This window comes from Anas platyrhynchos, chromosome 2 (assembly GCF_047663525.1).
Source record: "Anas platyrhynchos isolate ZD024472 breed Pekin duck chromosome 2, IASCAAS_PekinDuck_T2T, whole genome shotgun sequence".
Classification (NCBI taxonomy): Eukaryota; Metazoa; Chordata; class Aves; order Anseriformes; family Anatidae; genus Anas; species Anas platyrhynchos.
Genome location: NC_092588.1, coordinates 85,035,681 through 85,048,445, shown reverse-complemented (window position 1 = coordinate 85,048,445; position 12,765 = coordinate 85,035,681). Strand labels below are relative to the sequence as shown.

The window sequence follows — 12,765 nt, the reverse complement described above, 5'->3', positions numbered from 1 at the left end:
AAACACATCAGCTGTCAGAAAGGATTGCTGATGTGGAAATTAAGTCGAATTATGAAGACGTAATTTTGATCTTGTATACATGCATGTGTTTTGTGGTGGTTTGTTTTTTGTTGTTGTTGTTGTTGTTTTGTTTTTAATGTATTTACACTATAATCTAACTGACCTAGATTTCAGAAGAGAATGACACTTCTACTGGAGTTATTCAACAATATATTTATTTTTGCTTTATTTTTTTTTTGTGTCTGAAAATTATTCAGAAAACAATATAGTATTCCCAAAAGCAAGAAACAGAATTGCTTAATTGAAATACAAGTGATTTTTTTTTCCCAAAACATCTTGACTGTGAATTGGACAACTGTCATAACCTAATCAAAATGTAAGTCATCATCACAAAACAATTTCACACTATACTCACATTAATTCTACTATTACTCTACTATTAATTCTATTATGTGATATTAAAGTACAAGACAGAACTTTTATCATCATTTTATTACTGTTAAATAAGCACTTATTGATGTACATTGTTGGAATCAGAACTGAAATCATAGAATATCTGAGTTGGAAGGGACCCACAAGGATCATCTAGTCCAACTCCTGGCTTCCTAAAGAATCACCCCCAGAAAATAAAAATAAAATAAAAAATTCAGACCAGTGTGTGACAAAAATACAGCTTCTAAAGAAAAGATATCCATAAAAAGCTATTTTGTTTCTTTGTCGTAACAGTTTCAGACAACTATATAACATCTAGAAACTAAGAACACAGATATATCTTTACATGCATAAATATAAGCAGAAGAAATATATTCAAGATCAACAGGTGTATCTCCCTGGGCAGACACTGTCATCTTCAGAATGATGTATGTACAGAAATTATTTTCATACACCTTCCTAAGTTCCTAATTATGATAAGCTATGCCTCGCATGAGAAAAAAGTGTTCCAAGTATTTTGCTTGTTTGTTTGTTTTTGTATTTTAAGAGTCAATGGGTGCATAAGAAACCATGAGCATTGGATCGGTTTTCTAGTACAACGCATGCGTGAAGGAAAACCCCACGCTCTCCAAATGAGATGGCTGCACATATTTCTGTGGCTGTTCATACAGCAGACACAAGTCTGGATACCCACCCCCTCCACTACAAAGACAATGCAAATTCATACCCTCACTTTATGCTCTCATTTTTACTGTAACATTTTCATTTTATGTGTGCATGTCTGAATAGCTTGGAAAGGTTAATATCAGACAGAAAAATCCTATGAGGATGCTAGTTTACCTGAGTGCTGGATGACTATAAGAATATTTGAAGAATTTGACAATGCTTTGCACAGTTCTGTGCAACCTACCCACTTCATTCATTCTGCAATAACTGTTTACTTACTTAAACACCTTTTCTAAACCTTTTATGAAGCATTTATAACTACACCTTTAAGATAGCATGATAGAAGTAAGCAGATAAAAGCAATAAAGACAGAAACATCATGCAATTCTCCTATTACACAGGTGTAAACAATTTCTAAAACATTCTCGTGCAGGAGAGTATTTAAAATGTTCCGAATAGTGAAAAAGCTGTCAGCCTAAAAATTACTTAAGGAAAAGCAATTTAGGAATTTGCCAGCCTATAAAATTTTAAAATCAACTCTAGCGCTACCATTGAACTAATGGGTTATTTAAGGTTGAAAGAAAGCAAAATAAGCATTTGCTTTCCTTCTGCATACTCATTACTAGTCATCTTTTTCTTCAGAAGAACAAAACCTCAATTGATGGATACAAAATAAGAAACTGCATATAGCAAGGCAAGCGTAACATTTATATTTGCCTTTCTGTTATCTATTCTATATTGCATGTCACTGCAACTGAAGTAGTATTTCTTCATATACATCTGTTAAACATTAAAAAAAGGCAAAAACAAACCCACAAAGTATTGAGTATTTGCAGGGAATTCTGTCTACATATTGTGAACAGAGAGGAAACTGTGGGAGATCATATTATCTCTGTCTGGTATACCATTCAACAGAGTAAACAAATACCAGATTTGACATTGAGAACAGTTCCTTGTGGGTTTTTTTGGGGGGAAGGGTCTGGTGAGGGGCCACAAATCAATTCAAATTAAGTAAACTCATGGCAAAATGTTATATATATACATTGTCTGTGAGAAAGACAAATAAATTTATTTTTTAAAAAATAATTTCAACATAAAAAGAGAATCTTCTCTAAAACCTTCCCCAAAAGAGAACCTGTTTTCTCTGTGTCCCCTCTAAGACGGACCCGATCCCAGAGAAGTGCCAGATACTGAGTTCAATCAGCTGAGCTGGACACCTTCACTCCGTGTGCCGAGATGTTCCAGAGCACTCAGATCAGCTCAGCAATTAACTGCTTATGACTTCTGCACCGCAACCATCTGGCTTTCAGATCTGGGGAAGTATTTTGTAAGAAGCCTTGAAACCTCTCAACAACATGCTGTGATCAATGAAAGCTCTAGTAAGATGTTCAGAGAGCTGAAATAAAGACCTCCTGACCAATTTGTGCATTTCCTAAAATCCTGTATTCAGGGAAACATCTCAATCCTGATCTATTTTGTATCTGGAATGAAACCACATACACAGCAAAAGGTACACTGTCAGAAGACCTACTTAGTATTCCTGTATTGCTAGCTTTTTTTTGTGATATATATCTGAACTTGAAAATAGGGAAAAATTCCCAATAACCTTAAGTGTTCCTTGATGCCATCTAGCACTAAAATAGTCTGCCTTCCTGTTTAGCTCTGTATGGACATTTGTAAATATAGAAACAAACGCTGTTAACCATATATGCAGAAATTACCACAAAGTCCATCACCACCACAGCATGCTTTGGATACACAAGAACCATGCAGCCTTCTTAATCTAAACTGAGTGTTTGGAACTGAGACACCAAAGCCACAAAGCCATCCAGATTCAAAGAGTATGTGAAATATTTATCAAGGTAAGTATCTTCACACTGTTTTGTTACAGGCACGCTCACAGCATGATTTATAATTCAGGGCTAAACTCTTCGTTAAAATGTTTGTAGAAGGATTATGTATGTCCTACTGCTCATCACATGACTCATTTGTAGAAGATGAACTTGAAACATTGCAATAATAAAACATGTATTGCATTTGAACATCTTGTATGTCAGGGCTGCATTTGACTTCTCCCTGCCAAATTATTTCTGCAGTGCCTTTTTTTTTTTTTTTTTTTTTTTTTTTAAGGGAGGAGGCTGCTCAGGTGTTTTCAAAGTTGCTTCAAGTCAAATTCCCCCTTCTTACCTTCTTTCTTTTAATTGCACCTTAACCCTTTAAACGTCAACGCTGCAGAAATCCCCCCCCCCTTCCTTCACACGCACAAAAAGGAAGAAGCGTTTAAAAAAAACCCAAACCTAACATGAAAACATGTCAAACAGGTTTGTTTCAAGTTTCCCACCGTCAATCGCTGGTTCTCCCCTCCAAGCGGAGGGCTCCCCGGCTGTGCCCGCCGTCCCCGGCACCGATCCCACTCCCAGCCCACGGCGGCCGGCCAGCCCCGTAGCTCTGTATGGGGTGGGCGCTCACCCAGCGGGATGCAGGCGCAGCCCCCGGCCCAAGTTTGCAGAACTTGCCCAAGTTTCGCGGGGCCGGGCCGCCTGCCCGCACCACCCCCGGCGGCTCCCCCATGCTGCGGGCACCCCACAGCCAGCCCCACAGCGCAGAGCCGGCTCCCCCCATCCATCCATCCATTCATCCATCCATCCCGGCCGGAGCCCTACCTGCTGCAAGGAGCCGCAGCAGCAGCAGCAGCATGCACAGCAGCAGCAGCGTGTACAGCAGCAGCAGCAGCTCCTTTCCCTCTGCCGGGCGATCCTCTGCCCTTGGCGGGGCCCTCCGCGCCCAGCGAGACCCCGGAGCAGCCGAGGCAGGTGGAAAGCCCTGGTGGCTTCCTGGCAGGGCTCGCTCCCTTCTCAGAAAGGGCCGGCCGTGGCTCCCCACCGCCCAGCCGGCTGATCGATGCCTGCTCCTCGGCAGCAGCCCCGGCTCCGCTGCGGCTGACGGCGAGCAGCCAATTGCCGGCGAGACTCCCCTCCCGCAACCCCCTCCCACGGAAAATTTTCCCCTTTGAAATGTTATGAGTTGGGAAAAGTAGTTTTAACCCCTTGCTTCAAAAACACCCGGCCCTTCTGGAGCTCCACCCTGGCTCTTGGATGCTTCCTGCGCGGGGAAAAGCTCGGACTGGCTGAAACGTCCCCCCTTGGGCTCTCTAAGGCTTCAGTGGGAAAGCCAGAGAATCTCAAACTGCGGTCAGCCAGCTGACAGGATGATGCCTTTGCCATCCAGTAGGTGTAATGCATCACAAAACCGAATAAAAAATCCCGAGAAACTACATTACAATCTATCATCCAGATATCATCATCGTTCCTCCCCCCCCCAGCCTTTCTGTATTTCCAATCATAAAACACATCTGAACTGCAATCAAACATTAAATAACTTAAAATGTGGCATATGCAGTCAAAAGATGCAGTCAGGAGAGATATTTTTCTTTGGCTAGTGCTGAAATTTATTTTATGGATAAGGTTTTCTCATTTCATCAAGAATGTTGAGTACTTTACATTTTAAGAAATAACTTTACTCTTACACCCTCAACATAAAAATGCCCCCTTCTTTTTGTTTTCTTGGTGCTTATTTGTAGGCAAGAACTGTTGTGAAAGAGGTAAACTCTGAGAGACTGTATTGCTAAACCAAGAGCAAAAAAGCTACATGGGTTCTTGTAAAGAAAACATTTGAAAAGGACTTAAATTCAGAGAGAAAAGATGGATAAAATATACAACCACAGAGGTATATTAGCCATACAACCCTAAGCCTGGCCCCTTTCACATGGACAATGTAGTCTTCATAACATTTCAGTATCTTCAACTTCGTACTTGCAAATTAGGCAACCAGCCTAGTAAAAACACACAGACGTTTCCTCTGCTTAGCTGATAGAAGTACAGTGCTACGTATAACATGGTGCTCAGTGGTCAGAGACGGACAGATGAATTACGCATACATGCACGGATTTTAAAGTGGCAGGCAGCAACTCCATTAATTTTAGCCAAATAGGGAAAACAGGCTACCTGTGCAGTGAAAAACAAAGCAGCTCTCACGCAGCAGAGGAGACCTTCCTCTCAGCTCACCCATCTTTCCGTGGCCAAAGCAAAAAGTAATCATCTACTTCAGCATCACAAAGACATGATGCAGAGAGGTTTGGCTTCTGGATAGAGGGCCATTTGCAGCCTATTAGGATAGGTCACAGGACATGCAGAAGAAGCCTGGGGGAAAGGGTAGGGTTGTCAAAACAGCCACAGGAGGTTAGGCCAACCTACGACAAGCAAAGTTTCTCTGTCTTAGCCCATGCTACACGCATTCTTGCAGCTGTTGATGTGCAACTCTGATATTTGCTGAATGTACATTTAATACCAACCAAATTTCTGGTATGATGTGAAGCACAGCATCACTAGTTGGTCGAGGGAGGTGATTGTCGCTCTCTACTTTGCACTGGTGTGGCCTCACCTCGAGTACTGTGTGCAGTTCTGGACACCACAGTACAACATTAAACTGTTGGAGAGTGTCCAGAGGAGGGCAACAAAGATAGTGAAGGGACTAGAGAGGAAGATGTATGAGGAGCAGCTGAGGGCACTGGGCACAGTCAACCAGAAAAAAAAAAAAAAAAAAAAAAAACCAACATATACTCTGAGAGCTGTTTACGCAGACACTCTTAAGAGTATTCTTTGCGAAGAAAGGTAATGGACTCCTGTCTTTGGAATGGAGAAAGTTGAGAGTGCTGTGACAGATTCAAATAACTCTGAGGGACTCAACAAATCCAACAATTTCTTTTCCTGTCCATCATGTGAATAAGCCCTGAAAGTGTCTACGGTCGCTGTACTGTAGAAGTGCACTGATGGAGGAAGAGTTTATGATATACCACACTTAAAACTAGGAGATCATTGGCAAGTATAATTTTCATTGTAGTCATTCCTATTAATTGGTGGCAAGAAAAACTTTGCTATACCATTTCCTTTTATGATAACATAGAGGTGGCTTTAAGAAGTTCATTAATTCTAGCTATTCCCTTAAAGTTGGAAGTACCAACAATAAAGCTTATACTATCTGTAAAACTGCTGCAACATTCCATTCAGAAGCTTTTTTTTTTTTTTTTTTTTGTAGCTTTACAATTGTGTTTAAAGTTTGGCAATTGAAAGACCAAAAGAAATCCTAAAAAATGGACCAGTGTCATTTACAAAGAAACATACAAGCCTTTGCAAAGCCAAAAAATTAATACTAAAAAACAAAACAAAACAAAACAAAAAAAACGGTAATTTTAGTCTCCAATTTTGCTCTGTTTATCTGTCACAAAGAAGTGTATTTGTTTTAGAATTTAATTTGTTTAAAAAATAAATAAATAAATCCTTGAAATACCAACAGCTTGTTTCCTTGCCTCACTGTAAAATAGAGATAGGGTTACTTACTTATGAGAGAATAGTCATTAAATTTGAAAACAGTCCACAATGTGTAAGATGGAGAAGGATGCATTCAGAGGAAATGAGATCATTCCTCCTTTCTGAAAATGACCTTGCTATCCAGTAGAAATATACACGAAAAAATCCTACCTCTTAACTGTCTTGCTAATCATTTAAGTGTTTGTCCAGATAACTCAAGCCACCTGCTTTCTTTGACTAGATGTTTGGCATTTCCTTGAGACCTTCTTAACATTTATGTTAAGAAGATAAACTGGACAAATCCCCATTATGGAGTCTAAAATAAAAACTTCTCATCCAAACTGAGATTAAATCTGAGATTTTTAGACTTGCAGCCTGATGTAAGCACTTTTATATGAATAACTGTATTTATTTATGGAGATTCTTATTCACCTGATTGTAGGTGTTACAGATATAGAAGGGTAGCTGGTTGGTATAGTAATTTGTATGGAGAATTAGCTCATCTACAGTGTCAAACTAGGATTAAAAACCCAAGTACTGCATGTCAAAGGTAAAAGAGATCGGCAATTTCACAGGTGGATCTTGTAAATCAGTAAATATGTGTATGTGTGTGTATGTATAAAATAAATAATAAATAAATAATAACTTTTCTAATTTCTGAAAATTCTACAGTTAGACCTGCTTAAACATAAACCAGTACATTACATTAGTAAAGCAGTAACCTACCTCTTAAGCGGTGCACTACAATGTTTATCAGTTACCCATATAACCATAAGACTTCTACTTTGACTGGAGTTAACAATTAGACACTGTTATGGTGACACCTAGAGAAAACCAACTGGAGATCCAGCACTGGAGACCCAGCTAGAGCTGATCAGTGTTGGAAGTCCCATCCTAGGACAGCAGGCAAAGGCAGCAACAGTGGCACCACTCTCAGCTGATCCCAAATCTGCCCCAAAACTCCTCCAAGGATGGTCTCGGTCTCTCAACTAGCCCCCTCCATTCCTTAGTGAGGTTATCAAGTTAAAGATTTTCCAAATGTCTAACTTAAATGTATCTTGTTGAAATTTAAGTCCTTTGCTTTTTGTTGTATGTATTGTATGGTTTAGTATAATGTGGATTATTCTTTTCCTCTTTGGTATGATATTTCATATCTTACCTATATGAAATACAGATACATCTTCTCTAACAATCCACATTCCTTCCATCTCTCTTCACAGGACATTTTGCTTCCCAGACTCTCATCATTCTTTTTTGCTCTCCTCTGTTCTCTATTCAGCAGATTTCCTCTTCCTAAAATTAAATGCTGAATACTGAATAGAGTACCGCTGCTGTGCACAGTGCTGGTAAGGCACATCCTGAAGATTATTAGAAAGGTAATGCCTCCAAATTTGAGTGCTGTCTTTATGCAGGGTCAATGTTATTCTTCTCTCTGTCATGCCATTATACTAATAATCAGTCCCTTCTCCAAAGAACCTGCATTTTAAATAAAAAATGAGCGAGAACTCACAGATGCTATCAGCACAGCAGCACGCTATGAATGTAACAGTCCAGGCATGGCCGACTGTTGCAGAGTCATCAACAACATGGGAAATGTCTGAGACTACACAGGATGCAATAGTGTTTGCACAAGTCATTTTGAACTTCTTGCATTTCTCGTTACACCCTTCCTCGTGCCTTTCATTTTGCTAATGTCATTGTCACTACCTTTGTCTCATTCAAATTGCCTACTTTCCGTAATGACTGTGTGTGTAACTTTTAGGGCTTTCTATCCATTTACCCACTGGAAAACTAATCTTTAAGACACAAACCATAACTTGTATGACGGTTTCTAAACTGTCGATTTACCTATTTTTTCCCCACTTTACAAACTATGCTATTTCTTGCAGTGTGTTCTGTGGATTTGTTGATTTCTTTATCTTGTATTTTAGACAATGACATAAGAACTTGTAGGACAGGAGAGTGCACTTCACCATCTGAATGATTTTCTTTGCTGGTGATTCCAGCACTGAGTCAAATTTTGCCTGTCCTGCTGCTGAAAACATAAATGCAGCATCAGGACACTCTTCTTGAATCCTTCCATTGATGTTTATCTCCATTTAATACAGAATCACAGAATTTCTAGGTTGGAAGAGACCTCAAGATCATCGAGTCCAACCTCTAACCTAACACTAACAGTCCCCACTAAACCATATCCCTAAGCTCTACATCTAAACGTCTTTTGAAGACTTCCAGGGATGGTGACTCCACCACCCCCCTGGGCAGCCTGTTCCAATGCCTCACAACCCTTTCAGTAAAGAAATTCTTCCTAACATCTAACCTAAAACTCCCCTGGCATAACTTTAGCCCATTCCCCCTCGTCCTGTCACCAGGCACGTGGGAGAACAGGCCAACCCCCACCTCTCTACAGCCTCCTTTAATGTACTTATACAGAGCGATAAGGTCACCCCTGAGCCTCCTCTTCTCTAGGCTGAACAAGCCCAGCTCCTTCAGCCGCTCCTCATAGGACTTGCATACCTGCCTACCAATCCAGTTAGTCTTGCTCTTTATGACCATCGTCAGCACATGCACTCTTCTACTTGTTTACTTTCCAGTAAAAGTCAGATTTTGATGCATTTGTGGAAGCAGTAAGCCAGGCACTGTCATACAGCTAAAATCATACAGTTTTGATGCCTGTCAAATTGATGTCAACTAAAACCCACCCATTAAAGCTGCCTGTGTATAAGCTTAATTGGCATCACCAGCACCAAATGGACTGCCAACATGAGAGCAACTGTGAAAGGAACTGTAGTTTATAAGAAATACCAATACTGAGAAAAGTTATGTCAGTCACACAGATGAGAACTGTATAGTTATTGTCGAATGGAAATCGGCCTTAAGGTACATACAGCATGATTTTGTAAAATATTTAATTTTTAAATATCTATACAAACTTTGCTTTTAAATAATGCACTATGTTGATCTACTCTTCCTACGTGCTAAGTTTTCCACATTATGTATTTTGATGGCATTGTTGAAACCGTTGTGTTCTAGCAAGTTATCATTGTTTTCTTCTGGGGATAAGTACAGCTCTGTAAATCGTTATCACTAAACTTAGAATCTTGCAAGCTTTTTCACAAGAGTGCAATTATAAATCCATACATATTAATGTCATCCATTTTTAGTCATTTCTTATTTTACTGCTTCTCTAACGAGACAGTGAATTTATTTCAATGAAAGGGAAATTTATTATCCTGCAACTCAGAAACTCTTTGTAAATTCCCATACAATACCTTTTTCTAAACAACAAATACTCTGTCCTTAAAACAATGTTATATTTTGTTGTTGTTTCTTTAATTTATAAGGCATCTGTTAGAAAGATCTTCTCTTTATTTGCCATGGATTTTAAATTACACTTATCTAGGTAATTTATACAGGCAAGAGTACTGACAACTAGTTTTCTCTCAAGGAAGACAGTAACCTTATGTATGTTTCCAAATAAACAGAAGTTCTCTACATTTGTTAGAAGTATGAGTCTTTCCAGGCTAAGATTACAGATATGTTCTCAAGAGCCCTCATCTCCATCATGTGGTTAATACAAGTACTTTACACTTGAATAACAGTTTTATACATATATATCTTAAATTAGTTTTTAGAGCAGTAAGCAAAACTATTTTCATAAGGAACTAACAGCGAAAAAATAATTTTGAAATAAAAATTATGTTCTATAGACAAAATATAGGTAAGAATTAAAGTGCTGAACTGGAACAGAGAGGCAGAGAAACAACCCTGATTTGCCAGTGTCTAGAATCTCTGAAAAATGTCATAGCTCATACTTGCTTGTAAGTCCCCTTAAAAAGAGCAGCATACATTTCATATGCACCCATTTAAAATATTTTAATATCTACTGATGAAACTGGATGCAACTATTGTGATCTCAAAAACCAACACTGTTTCGCAAGTTTCTTGTAACTTTTGACAAGTCATCTCATTTGCGTATCTCAGTACACTAACCTGCGAAATGGGAATACAGGCACTTCATCAAGATATAAGCTATTATGAGAGAAAATTAGATATGTTGCATAGTTAAGTATTAGATAGTGGGTCACTGAAAAGTGACACACAATTCCCATCCAGCAAAAGCTTTTTTTTCCCTGGCAATCAACTTCGTAAAAACCCATTGAGTCTAAGCATACATACGCTGGGATAATGTGCTGCCCCGTGGGTATTCAAGCAACCTCTTCAAAGGGCATGAATTTCAACTGAGTCCTTGTTTCCTCTAGTCTATTCACATCCAGTTTGTGCTCTAGCATCAGTCAGCCTGAACAGGAGAGTGCCCTTCCTTTTTATTTCTTGTATACCTGTATCTACATCACCCTGAAATTCATTACCCTCTCCTCCTAAGGCTTCTGGAGGTGATGAGATTTATCAGCTACTGGATAAGTGAATACACTACATAGTATAGTAGTATTTCATTCAGTATTCTCCACAAAGATGCCTGAGAAACATCAAGGGACCTCCGACCCCTATGTTCACAAAGCATATGTTCACAGTCCACAAAACATCTATTAGTTGGGAATTATTTTTTCGATTCAGTACCTTGTTTACTGCTGATGTACATAGGGTACTGAATCCATCTATCCATCTCTTTCACTGAAAATAGGCTACTACTGCTAGATTAAAAAAAAAATAATGTTGGAAATAAGAGGAAAATTCGCAAACGATCCTTCACAGCCCCTGCCAAAAATAAATAATGAACATTCCTAAGGCATAGAACAGACTCAAATTAATATTACAGAAAAAGAGCAAGAGAAACATTAATCTCTTTTTCAGCTTAAACTGTATGCTTATACTATCTTAGCATGTAAAAATTATTACGGCTAGACATATTTACCATTTTTAAATGTTTATGGAATTTGTTTCAACGACATTTCAGTACTGTCCACACAAATTCTGTATATGACACTAACTGCCCTCTCCAGCTTCCAAGAGCTTTGGAAGGAGGAGCACTGGAAGGTAGGGTGGAACAAAAGCTCTGCCACTGGTTTATACAGACATAGTCTAGATTAGTGTTGCAGCATAAAAAAAGAAAGTTGTCTATTGATTATTGAAAAGGTTATTAGTAGTTACACAAAGGAAATTGCTACACATTCTGCTAATTTTACGTGATCAAAGAAACAAGTGAATTTTTTTGTTTCCAAAATGTTGTCCCTCCCCTTTGCCTTTCTTTCACCATAAATGTTATAGAAGAAACAAGCTACTACCTATCTCAAACATTAGGAAATGGTTAATTTTCTCATTCAATTTTTTAATTGAAAACATTCTTGAACAACTTATTTTTCCAACAGAATACTTAAACAGGTCTAAAATTTAGGTTAAAAAAATCTTGAAATACTTGTAATTTATTCAAATAGTTTATAGTTGTATATTTCAAAATCTTGAAATACTTCTAATTTATTCCAACAGTATAGTTTTAATATAACTTTGAGGCAGCAACACTGCTGCTGCTGAAAGCTGCTGTCTCTGCTTGGAACATTGTGGGCCCTCACCACTCCTCCTTTTCTGTTTAGAGCGCAAAAAATACAGACTCCAGGAAAAATCCTTATGTTGCTTCTAAATGAGTAAGTCAAGAAATCAACACAGTGTCGCGACACTGACAGGTGCTCTTTTCACTGAAATAAAAAACCTCACTATATTTTTTTGTTTTCTTTCCTGAGGTCCGATGGTATGCATAGCCTCACTTCCAAAGAGATGTGAAATTGGTGCATGATGTAAAAACGGTAGAGAGGATTTCAAATTCTTTAGAAATACTGGTTTATCATTCTGTTTCTGAACACTGAATTTCTATAATAAAATTGTGGCAGACTCATCATAACATAAATGAAAAGAACAGACAAGGATGTGATGATATTATTGCATAAGCCTGTGAAAACTGTAGTAGGAAAAAAAAAAAAAAGGCAAAAGACTGCTCAAAGCCTGGTACCTGCTCTCAGGAATGGCTAAACATGGATGCTACAAAGAGGAGGGAAAATGTACCTGTAATCAACTTTCTAATCCTGCTTGTGTGTGGACATCAACTTGTGGCTTCTGGAGTTAAAGCTGAGACCCCAAAGTGTTTGGGCTGAATGGTATCTTGGTGGGTGGCAACCTGCATTTGCTTTTTATAAGGAACTGCTGCTGCACGTTTATTTCTGGGAAGGTTGTTGCTATGCAGAAAAAAAATCAAAATATGTGATTTGTGACTACCTCAACCATTTCTTTCCTCCTGTTCCCAGCTGGACAGGTACACTGTATCTCTGTGTTCATCTGTTCCCTTCCCTTC

General features: G+C 38.7%; 1 protein-coding gene across 2 annotated transcripts in view; it reads right to left on the bottom strand.

Annotated features, from left to right (window-relative positions):
- Positions 1 to 4,093, bottom strand: part of CDH12 (cadherin 12) — a 577,613-nt gene extending 573,520 nt beyond the window's left edge. Inside the window, exon 1 of one of the 2 annotated variants that reach the window (XM_027451645.3) lies at positions 3,762 to 4,093. The gene's annotated coding sequence lies outside the window, so the exon portion shown is untranslated. The remainder of the gene's footprint in view (positions 1 to 3,761) is intronic. The other variant, XM_027451640.3, reaches the window with a different exon arrangement.
- Between the last annotated feature and the right edge of the window lie 8,672 nt (positions 4,094 to 12,765).